Raw genomic sequence first — 12,102 nt, forward strand, 5'->3', positions numbered from 1 at the left:
TTAAAAATCAGTGAAGGAATTCTGGTGATTCCCTGGCATTCGTAACAAGTTCAGCCAGCAACCTTCGCTCTTTTGTAACTATCATTGAATGCTTTTTCCATCGTCTGCCTCCATAAATTATTGGGGAAAAATATATTGTATTCTTACACTCCAATTATGCAATTTTAGATGCACGAATTTGAACAGCCGTCAACAGGTTATTTTCCAGCTTGCTTAGAGGCTGTAATACCTTCCTCCATTTAATTGCTTTGGGAAGTAATCTAACAGCTCCAATAGTTTAAAGCAATAAAGGCCAGAAGGATGTAAGAGAATTCCCCCAGGGGACATTGAAGAAAAATGGAAAGATAGCTTCAAGAAATGCAAAAGGAATTCATTATTTCAAGCAGCTCAGTTCTAGTTGGTAATAAAGTACTTGGCTCCACCATTGAGCTCTCTGCTCTTACTTTCTTCATAAAGTCTAGTCATCCAGGGTTGAAAGCAGGTTTCAATGAAACTGTTGGTGAGTTCTGTCACAATTTATATAGATTTCACTGACAGTTTCTCTTCAAGAATATTTCTTTTCCCAGACATCATGATGGCCCTGTTTTTAAAAGAATTATTTGCATGCACAAAGATAACACATCTGCTTATCTCCAGACACATGTTGAGCATGCAACTCACAGATCCTGTACTTTGGAAACAAGTCAGTAAGCTGCAGTATGTGGTAGAAGAAAGAGGGTGGGGGGGAAGGAATAAAGGTAAAATGTAGTCTATTTAGCACATCTGAAAAATAAGCTTAAGCTCCTTCTAGTTCCAGCAGCTGCCTATAATGGAAAAAATGAAGACTGGCCGTTGCCAAAGAAGTGGGCAGTAAGAAATAACAGATGTGAAATTTCAGCAACATCATTGGCTAGGTCAGTTTCACAGATGCTTGAGAGCCAGGGTCCCTCTTGGGCTGCAGCATTCTCAGAGGCACACTTGCTTTTTCTGCTGCTGAACTCACTCAGTAACCTCGCCCATGAATGCAACTGACGGGAAACATCCATGTCCTCACAAGCATGTGTAAAGGCTCCTCACTTAAAGTTAGTCACTCCATTTTCCAAAATCATATTAATATTTCATGTCTCTCTTCCTTAGTCCTGTTCATCCCTTTTTTTGTTTCATGGAAACTTACAGTGAGTGGGGAAGACAGGTCCTTCAAGACAAGATCTTAGTACATGAGGCTCACAAAGAAAGCAAGATCAAAGAAATCAATTTAATCTGTTTTGCACATTTTTCAGAGAAAGGGCAGTGAGTGAAAAATGCCCCTCAAAGAGTCAGCTCCAATTACACAAGTAATTTTCAAGGATGAATCAAGTTTCTTGATGGAGTTTAAAGGGGAAATTATGAATATAAGGTCTGTAGAAACTATCACATCAAGAGCAGCTCCTGTCACCCAATTTGCAGGGTTAAATTGACTTCAGTTCAAATTAAAATAAAATGAAAGGTTATATTTAGGCATCAGAAATATGGCTTGAAATTGTAATGCAGATAACAAAGATAACTGTTACTTTAGGGAAAAAAAACAATTAAAAAAGTTGTATTAGAAAAAAATACACCTAGTACCAGCAACTAATATAATCAGAACTGTAGCTAGGCTGTCACAACCATTATAAGACACTTTTCTGTTGAGTTCAAAATATGGTTGTAAAATGCAGCTCTTAATAAGCCTAGGCTTCCATGCTATGTTTCATCTGGTATATTTATTACCTGTTGCTGAAAGAAACAGCATCACTCTTCCCATCTACTTCCAGCTGCTTATTGTGGCTTTGTCCCTTTTGTTGCATCTAGTAATTTCTCACCCACAAGCCAGGCCAGCTTGTTCCTGATAGGTTCCTGATTTAGTTTTTCTTCACTGGCAGTTAGGGGTTTTTTTCTGAATCAGCTGCTTACCTTGAACTCACCTTGGGACTGGGAGCTGATGCAAGAGAGGGAAAGAACAGGCTGAAGTATCCATTTTGGCATCAGCCTGAGTTGCACAAGACCAGATGCAATATTAAACCGTGCTGTGGAAAACATTACTAGTTTTCTTCTTGTAGAAGAAATATTCAAGTGTTTTCAGGATTCCATATAATACAGTGAGTTTCTGAGAGCTAATGGGAAACTCTCAGAGGAAAAATTGTAATACTATAGAAAATAAAGGACTCCACAGGACAACAAAGCACAGTGATAAGGACAGAGCCTCAATATGTGGACAATAGGTTTTGCAATCTAAGTCGACAAGAGAAGTAAGAAATTCATTACCTTTCCTAATATGACTTAGCAGGTTAATAACAGAGGCAGAAGTCAAATGCAGGAGTTGGGACAGGCAGCTCTATGCACTACATCACACCTCTTCCTGTAGCAGCAATTGCTATTTACTCACTGCTTGTGATACGCCATCTCCATGCCAAGAACCACACTAGGTTCCATTAATAATAACACAAAAATGAACCATTGCATTTGCTAATCCATAAGCATATTATTAGTTCAATGTGGTTTACTCCACCTGAAAGTTCCCAGTGCCTTCCGAAAAACTTGAAAACGTAATATTTTTCTGAATCAGTAACATGTCCTTTATTCCCTCTAATGACAGACAAAATGAAAGAAAATGGAAAGAAGACTTCCAATTTTATTTTTGTTTCTATTAAATGGAAGTGAGGTGAAATTTGGAATTAGATTTCAGATTTTGGGTATTTGTTTTTTGTTGTTGGGCTCTATACAGGGGGTTCACCGGATGGGGCAAACTTTTTGTGATAGTTTTGTGTTAGGAAGAGACACACAGGACTTTTTTGGTCTTCAGCTTTTTGTTTACTGTTATATTATCTAAAGTTTTGCATGCTGTCTAAACTAGACTCAGCATGCAGGAAAAATCTACTTTTGCTGAGTCATCTCACTGGAGTGTGGATTACCATCAGCCGTGATGTGAGGTCCTGGAAGGATCTTAGCACCCCTGCACTAAGAAATCACTTTTTTGCCTAATATTATATGGAAAACAAAAATAACTGGTGCTTTCCTGCCTAATACAATTTCAGAGTCTAACCATTATGTTTATTAAAAAAAGCATTAATAAGCTTCTATCCTACTTATATTTCAACAAAAGGAGCACACACAAGTGAGGTACTATATGAATGTTCAAAAGAGTAGGCAAAATACTGATAATTTTATTAAGAGATTAGCAGAAGGTAATCTACTCCTTTAGAGTTTTATCTTATTTATTGTTGTTTATTTATTGCTTCCAGTAAAAAATCTTATTAATTATTTTGCTACAACTTAAGATTTTTATGCAAATAAGTGCTTAACTATTTCCAAACGTTTCCCCAAGACAAATTATGCAATGCCTTTGAATAAAATGCAGACAACTTGATTTTGCTGTGTTCCCAAGAGAGACAACATTATTTACATATTTTGTTATGAAGGAAAAGTTATCATTTCAATTTTCATTTAAACATATTAGATCCTCACTGTTAATCTTATCAGTTGTGCAGTTTTATCATCACCACTACACTTAACCCTGTACACTGGTTTTCCACCTGCTGCTGCTAACAGTCACTCAAGTTGTTTTTTAAATTTGGTTATTAATGCACATGCTGTGTTTCTGTTCTGCTGTAAAGTGTCATAGGACTCTCCCCTTAGCTGGTCTGAGGCACATTATTATATATATATATATATATATATATATATATATATATATATATATATATATATATATATATATATATATATATATATATAAAATACATATAATCTGTATATAATAATATACAGATATATATTATCTGTAACACTATCCAAAAAGCAATTCAAAAGCATTTAATAAGATGTGTTTGAATAAGAGTCTCTTCAATTCTTAAGCATCTCGTTCTTAAACAGCATCAAAATTGGAGAAAAGAATATCTGTATTTTTTGTTGAATATAGATTTATGAACTGACTATAATGCTTTCATTCTGTCTGTGCACTGATGATTACATGGATACAACAGTTTAGTCCTGGTAATTGTCAGGCAGTGGAGGATGGGAGCAAGGGGCAGATTAAAATGTAGGCAAAAAAGAATTATCCACAACTAGCTGAAAAACTTTAAATTCACTTATCTAGTTTTTCTAGTTAAATGCTAGCAGAAATAAAGAGGACATAGTAAATATAGACCTACATGAATGCAAATATTCTAAACTGAGATGCCTTTTCTAAGTTGTTACTAAATGCTAATTTTTGAAAGGAAGAGTAAACATACTTTTCAGAGGCCATTACAGCAGAAAAAGAAAAAAATCAAGGCAAAGGCTTCTCACTGAATTGGTCACCAAAGTAAACAGCACATGGAACAAAATACATGGGTTCTAAACATTTGCTGCCAACAGCACTGAAATCAAACAAAATCCCTTAAATATGAAATATTTCACATAAGTTAGCTCTGCCATGGAAACCAGACAACTAGAAACATTACATTATTCCAAATAACCATCTCTTGATAAGAAAATGCAGTTGCTTTTTGGAAGTATTATTTTACTCTTCTTCCATTGGTCTCTTTCCCCAGGCAGCCAGTGACAAGGGGAAATGGCTTCAAACTGCACCAAGGGAAGGTTCAGGTTGGACATTAGGAAGGATTTTTTTACTTAAAAGGTGGTTAAGCATTGGAATGGGTTCCACAGGGATATGGTGGTCACCATCCCTGGAAGTGTTCATGAAACAACTGCATGTGGTGCTTCATGTCCTTAGCTGATATGGTGGTGTTTGGTCGAAGGTTGGACTCAATGATCCTGGAGGTCTTTTCCAATCTTAATGATTCTATGATTCTCTTCTATTATATAATCATTAAGCACAAGTAACACTGATTTTATCTGCATGTTTATAAGACTCTCTTTGACAGACTACACCTAGAGACAGGGAAGTGCAAATAATATATTTATGAAAAGATTACAAAACTCACTTTTTAAAGTATTTTAAATTTTTAAAATTCTTTCTTAGATCCTTCTTGCACTCTTATCTAGTCAAAATGATACATATTTGGCACACACAATGCAAAGAATCAGCAATAAGCATAAGGGATTGGGAAAATAATTTAACTTTACAAAGGATACCACATTTTGCAGAGGTGGAGTTAAAAACTACAAACAAAGACTGCAGTTTAAAGAAAAAAAAAATTTGTCTTGTAAGCTGAATTCGATAAGTAATTTATTAACTTGCTTCAGGTTTCTAGAGTGATATTCTATAATGATCTATTCTAGAATGATATCTCATTTTATAATTGCTAAACGTATAAATTTACATTATTCTGAAAAGCCAGTTCAGGTATCATTATTTTATTACGATAATTTTTTAAGTTACCTTCAAAAATTATCATATTAATATATTTCAACATATAATTTTTGAAGCTACCATTTCAAAAAGTACAGGTAGAACTGTTACTTTAAAGTTTTTTCAAAGTCAGGGCGATATGAGGAGAGGCTTCATTTATCAAGAGCAGCCAATGAAACCATCTCCTCCTCTCCTTCTTAAAATTTCTACTTAAATGCTCTGGACGGGAACTTGGTGCTCAGCAGAAAATATTCAGAAGGTATAAACTACTGAACAACTTTCATCCTTCCTTTGCAGTAGTAAAACTTCAGCATGTGAAAACACAGAAAATATGATCAGAATTTCATTGACTCACCACTGCTCCAAATCCTTAGGTCTTAGTCAACCACTTCAGACACCTGCCAATACCTACAGAAAAAAAATTATATAAAACATTAGAAACATACAAAGACAAAAACATCAAAACAATATTCATGATTAGTATTGGCGGCTGGAATGGGAAAAATTGTTCTTGTAAGAGATTATGTGCACATGAGTAATGTTTCACTACAAGGCCACTTTTGCTTGGCTAGAAACGCAGCTACTCTAGACATCACTCCAGACACGAAGGCACTAAGAAAAAGCACAAACCCTCGACGTCAGGAGGGTAGACTTCAGACTCTTCAGGGATCAGTCTGAGGAAGTATCCATAGGACAAAGCCCTGGCTGGGAGCAAGACCCAAGAAAACTCACTAATATCCAAGAATCACCTCCTCCAAGCTCAGGGACCATGCGTCCCAACAAGAAGGAAGTCAGGCAGAAATGCCAGGCCTGCATGGATGAACAAGGAGCTTGCAGACAGACATAAACCAAAGGGCAGAAGCAAGGACAGGTAGCCTGGGAGGAATGTAGAGAGAATGTCTGAGAAGCCAGGGATAAGGCTAGGAAAGCTAAAGCCCTGATAGAATTAAACCTCTCCAGAGACATGAAGGACAACAAGAAAAGCTTCTTCAACAGGTATGTTTGTGATAAAAGCAAGATGGGAAAATGTGGGGCCTCTCTGCAAGGAAACAGGAGATGTGGTTACCCAGGACGTGAAGAAAGCTGAGGTACCCTGTAATTTTTTTGCCTCAGTTTTCACTGGCAAGTGCTCCAGCTATGCTGCTCGAATTGCAGAAGGCTAAGAAAGACATGAACTACTGGAAAGGGTGCAGTGAAGGACTACAAAGATTATCATAGGATCATAGAATATCGTAAGTTGGATGGAACCCACAAGTAGTGTCCAGCTCCTGGCTCTGTGCAGGATAATCCCCCAAATCACTCCACATGACTGAGAGAACTGTTCAAACACTTCCTGAACTCTGTCAGGCTTGGTGCTGTGACCACGTCTCTGGGGAGCTTGTTCCAGTGTCCAGCCACACTCAGAGTGAAGAACTTTTTTCTGATATTCAGGAAATACAGCTTCATGCTGGTTTCCCATGTCATACCACTGCTCAGCAAAGATAACAACACTTATCCATTTCAGCTTGTGAGGAAGTTGTAGACTGCAGGGTTATGGTTAGGGGACTGGAGTATTTTTCTTCTGAGTAAAGGCTGAGAGAGAAACCACACACTGTACGACAAGGACTGTAGGACAAGATCAGGTTTGCAACCATCCTCAGGAACTGAAGGTGCACATGTCCATGGAACCTAATGGTGCAGAAGTCCACGGGACCTGATGAGATACATTCTGAGTAAACAGGACACTATCCACCACATTTGAGAAGTTGTGGCAGTCTGGTGAAAAAAGGGAATTGTAACCTCCAATTAAAAAAAAAGGGGGTAGAAGAATAAGACTACAGGCCAGTCATTCTCACCTCTGTGCCCGCCAAGACAATGGAGAAGATCTTCCTGGAAACTATGCTAAGGCACATGGAAAATAAGGAGGTGACTGGTGACAGCCAGGCTTCACAAATGGCAAATCATGCCTGATGAATCTGGCCTTCTATGATGGGATTACACTGTTGTAGATGAGGAAAGAACCACTCATTTCACATACTTGGACTTGTGAAAAACATCTGACATGGTCCTCGTCTCTAGACTGGAAAGACATGTATTTGACAGATGGACCACACAGTGGATTAAGAATAGGCTGGATGGTTGCAGTCAAAGAGTTTCAGTCAAAGCTCAGGTCCAAGTGGAAACCAGGGCTGGTGTTCCTCAGATGTTGGTTTTGGAACCACTAAAGTCTAACATCTTTGTCAGGGACATGGACAGTGCAACTGAGCACACCCTCAGCAAGCTTGGTGATGTCACCGGGCTGTACGTGGTCAAGACACTAGAGGGAAGGAATGACATCCAGACAGAACACGACAGGCTTGAGAGGGGGGCCTGTGCAAACCTCATCAAGCTCAGGAATGATGCATCCTAATAAGCAAGAAATTGGGGAAATGGGGCTAGGGACCTGCACAGATAAACAAGGAACTCCTGTCATTAATCAAGAATAAGCAGGAAATACACAGGAGATGGAAACAGGATCTGGCCATTTGTAATGAATATAAAGGGAGGCTGTTAAAACTAAGTAGAAATGACACAAGGAAAGCCAAGGCCCACCTAGAATTAAATCTGGCCATTGATGTCAAAGACAACAAGAGGGACTTCTTCAAATATATCAATAACAAAGAAAAATTAGAATTTTGTGGTCCTGTTGCTAAATGGAGGGAGGGACCCTAGTAACAGAGAATGAAGAGAAGCCAGAAGATGACATTTCACTGAATGTCTTCTTTGCTTCATTCTTCACTGACAAGACCAGCCCTCAGGGTTCTCTGACCCAGGAGACATAGGTAAGGCAATTCTGGAGTGAAGACTTTCCCTTGGTCCAGGAAGATAGGGGTAGAGACCACATAGGTAAACTTGACATCCACAAGTTCGTATGTCCTGATGGGATTCATCTACAAGTGCTGCAGACATGACTGCAAGGCTGCTCACAATGGAAGAAAGCGAATGTCAACCTAGTGTTCAACAAGGGAAAGAAGGAGGACCCTGGAAACTACCAGGCAGTCAGCCTCACCTTGATCCCTGGAAAGGTGATGGGAGCATCTCATTCAGAAAGGCTATCCACATGGGTGATCAGGAATAGTCAGCATGGATTCACTCAATTAAATCCTCCTTGACCAACCTGATTGCCATCTTTAATGAAACCAGCACCTGTGGAGGGATGAAGGGAGAACAGTGGATATTGTCTACTTTGACTTCAGTAGATTTCCTTACACAAACTCAGGGATGTGGGCTGGATGAGTGGACCGTGAGGTGGAGCAAGGACTGGCTGAACAACAGATCCCAGAAGGTTACAATCAGTGTCACAGGGTCGAGTTGGAGGCCTGTCCCTAGTAGTGTCCCTCCAGGTTCAATGCTGTACTGTTTAACTTCATCCATGAGTTGGATGAAGGGGCAGATGCCTGATCAGCAAATTCACTGATGATACAAATCTGGGCAGTGTCCAATACCTCTGAGTGCTGGACAGGCTGAGGCAGCTGGGCTCACTCAGCCTCGAAAAGAGACAAGTGAGAGGGGACCTCATGAATATCTATCAGGATCTGAAGAGAGGTATCCAGACAATGGACCTGGCTGTTCTTAGAGGTGCTGAGTAGTAGAACAAGAGGCAATGGGCAGACACTGATGCACAGAAAATTCCAACTGAACACGAGGAAGAACTTTTTTACTCTGTGGCTGACTGAGCACTGGAACAGATTGCCCAGAGAGGCTGTGGAGTCTCCCTCATTGGACATAATGTAAGAACTGCCTGGACACAATCCTGTGCCATGTCCTCCAGGACATTCCTACTTGTGCAGGGAGATTGGAACACAGGATCCACTATGGTTGGCCCCTTCCAACAAAATCCATTTCATGATTCTGTGACCTTCTAGCAGACTTCCAGTACCCGAAGAGGGTCTAAAAGAAAGTGAGAGAGTGTCTTTTTACCATGTAGTGATAGAACAGGGGGGAGAGGCTTTAGACTGAAAGAAGACAGGCTTAGATTAGATGTAAGAAAGAAATTCACTGTGAGGGATTGACACAGGCTGCCTGGAGAAGTTGTGGATGCCTCAATCCTGAAATTTCCAAAGCTACATTAGATAGGGCTTTGAGAAACCTGGCCTAGTAGAGGATGTCCCTGCCCACAACAGGGGGCTGGAAGCAGAAAACCTTTGAGATCCCTTCCAACCCAAACTATCATCCTGTGAACTTATGATTCTGTGAAGCAGTGACACATAAACTAAACACACAAAAAAATCACATATTTTTCTGTTCCTCTATTCTACTAATGAAGTATACCTATCAAAATCTGAAAATACATTTAGGATTATTTGTATATTCTGTGGCAATTTATAATAACACTTTAAAATCAAGTATGACTTAGGAAGAACTCCAAAAGATCCTTAACCACTGCAATAAAAACCTGACCAACATAGCCTGGTCATTCCAAAAATGTACCTATAAACTTCTGCCACCCTATTTCATGGAATTAAGTAAGGACAAACACAAATTCTTGTACCTGAGATGGACAAATCCCTTGGAGACATTGGGCACTGGCCACTCAGGGCACACTTCCTGAAATAGAGCTGGGGTCCAGGCAGAAAGTGGTCTAAACACAATCCAACAGTTTGCCTTGGCAACAAGGAAGGCCAAAACCATCCTGGGATATGTCTACAGGCTAAGATCCCACTAATAAGCTATTATTCACCTTCAGCCAACACTTTCAGGAATATACATCTTGAACAGTTTTGAATTCCCACTAACAAAAGGCAATAAATTAAGGTGACAAAAGTAAGGTTAGGTTGATTCAGCAATATTGAAATACAGAATTTCCCATGGTAATAGCAAATCCTGCACTATTTTACATTCATCAGGACAAGATATATGAAGAACCTCCCCTTACATAAACAAACAAAGTGAGTCAGAAAGTCAGTTCACTCTTACAAAGGGAGATAATCTGGCCTTGGTGAAGATGGTTTAACAACAGAAAAGCTGGCGCAGAACTTCCAACGAAGTGTGCTTCTGAGGACAAAGGAAAGTGTACTAGAAGCTCTGCAAAGTCAAACATAGCTTAAAATGGCCTCTGAATTCCTGGCACATAGAATATTCCTACAGGAAAAAAAAAGAAATAGCATCAAAAAACACCAACTGACTGGACCAAGCAGCTGTGATTTCTTCAGCTTTTCTGTCTCAAAAACAGTTAGCACAGCAATGAAAACATAGCAGCATTAGCAGAGACAGAGACTATTTTCAGGAACAAAAAGTGCCAAATTGTTTTACTTAAACTCAAGTACCAAAAAACACAAGATCAATTTTAAGTGCACGTAAACACACCTAATTGTCTGAATAATCCATCAGGTGCTGCTTGTAAGGAAAAATTCCTTGCTTGGAGTCTGAGCTCCCTAAAAAATACTACAGTCAGGGTAAGACAGGATCAGCCCACAGAGGAAGCTGTAGAAAAGCCTCTCTTTCACAGAGCCATCCATCTGCCAACGGCACAGAAGTGTTCTTCCTCACGTGCACACAAAAACTCAAAAAATACTAAAACTTTGAAAAAAGAGGAAAGTAAGTATAATATCTTAAAAGTCTCCTTTTTGTCACCACTTTTGTGACAAAGCTAACAAGAAGAAATTCCACACACCTTCCACTACCCCATCACCACACAGACTCTTCCCTTATGCTGCAAAAGGCCAAATCCTCCCAAACAAATCAAAATGAGAAAAACACATGTATGCTTTCATTCTTTCTCTCAGGAGGTCTTACAGATTTTGCAATAGCTCAGACAGATTTCTAGAACAGCTGGCAAAAACACATAAAATCTGTTTCTTCCTTTCTACTCATCTAGATGTAAGTTTAATTGCATTTTCTCCACCCCTCCAAAAAAGCTGGAAACACCACATTCTTAACTTTTAGCTCCTTTCTCATTTGCAACAGATAAATGCCTTAGCGTAACTAAGAGAGAAAGAGTCTCTGTAACAAGCTGAGCCATTGATTTAAAGTTCTCTTATTTATAGCCAACAGGAGAATCAAATAGACTGGATACTGCTAAGAGAACACAATGGATTTGATAACATTCCCATGCCACATACCCTGTCTTTGTACACAGTAGGAAGTGGGTATACTTAGACTACCCAGCACAAATACAATAAAAAAAGAATACAGATATATCTGCTGTATCTTAAAACATCCTTTTCAAGTAGCTTTTTCTTCAGATATACTACTGTGTGATACTTCCATGTATTATATAACAGCAAGTACTGAAATCAAAGAAATATTTGCTTACTTCAAGAAGGTTTGTATGACCAATTATGTCACTATGAATAGAAATAATGCATTCAATGGGTTCTTTGTCTTTTGCTATCAATGCAGAACAACATAAAATGAAATTAAAAAAAAACAAGTAGCATTTCATAGGCGTCAATAAGGCTACCTTCAGAAATAACAGCAAAACAAGAAGGACAAAGTATGCTCTTTAGGGATACTCTGATAGTAGGTTAAAAAAAACCCTCAAGTAATAGCGCCTTCTAAATTAATGAGAATGCTAAACACCATAGGAGGATAAAAGCTAAAGATATATAACAGATTTTTTAACATTTCTTCTCAGGCTCATTATTTTCTCTTTCACACAAACATACAAAAGAAAAAAAATCCAGTTTTCCTTTTTCTGTAATCTTCCTAATTTGTTCAATCTAGATCATGCTATGTATCTATCTCTATGTAATTTAAAGCAAATTTAAAAGAGTCATAGAGAGCAGCCTAATTTACAAGCTGTTTCAAAGAGAACAGAAGAAAAAATCTTATTTCATACTACAAAAACATTT

General features: G+C 38.6%; 1 protein-coding gene across 1 annotated transcript in view; it reads right to left on the minus strand.

The window, feature by feature from the left end:
• Nucleotides 1-12,102, minus strand: part of LHFPL2 (LHFPL tetraspan subfamily member 2) — a 115,929-nt gene that overhangs the window by 49,694 nt on the left and 54,133 nt on the right. The window contains exon 2 of the mRNA XM_058044079.1: nt 5,646-5,698. The gene's annotated coding sequence lies outside the window, so the exon portion shown is untranslated. The remainder of the gene's footprint in view (nt 1-5,645; nt 5,699-12,102) is intronic.

This window comes from Melospiza georgiana, chromosome Z (genome assembly GCF_028018845.1).
Source record: "Melospiza georgiana isolate bMelGeo1 chromosome Z, bMelGeo1.pri, whole genome shotgun sequence".
In the NCBI taxonomy this organism is placed as follows: domain Eukaryota; kingdom Metazoa; phylum Chordata; class Aves; order Passeriformes; family Passerellidae; genus Melospiza; species Melospiza georgiana.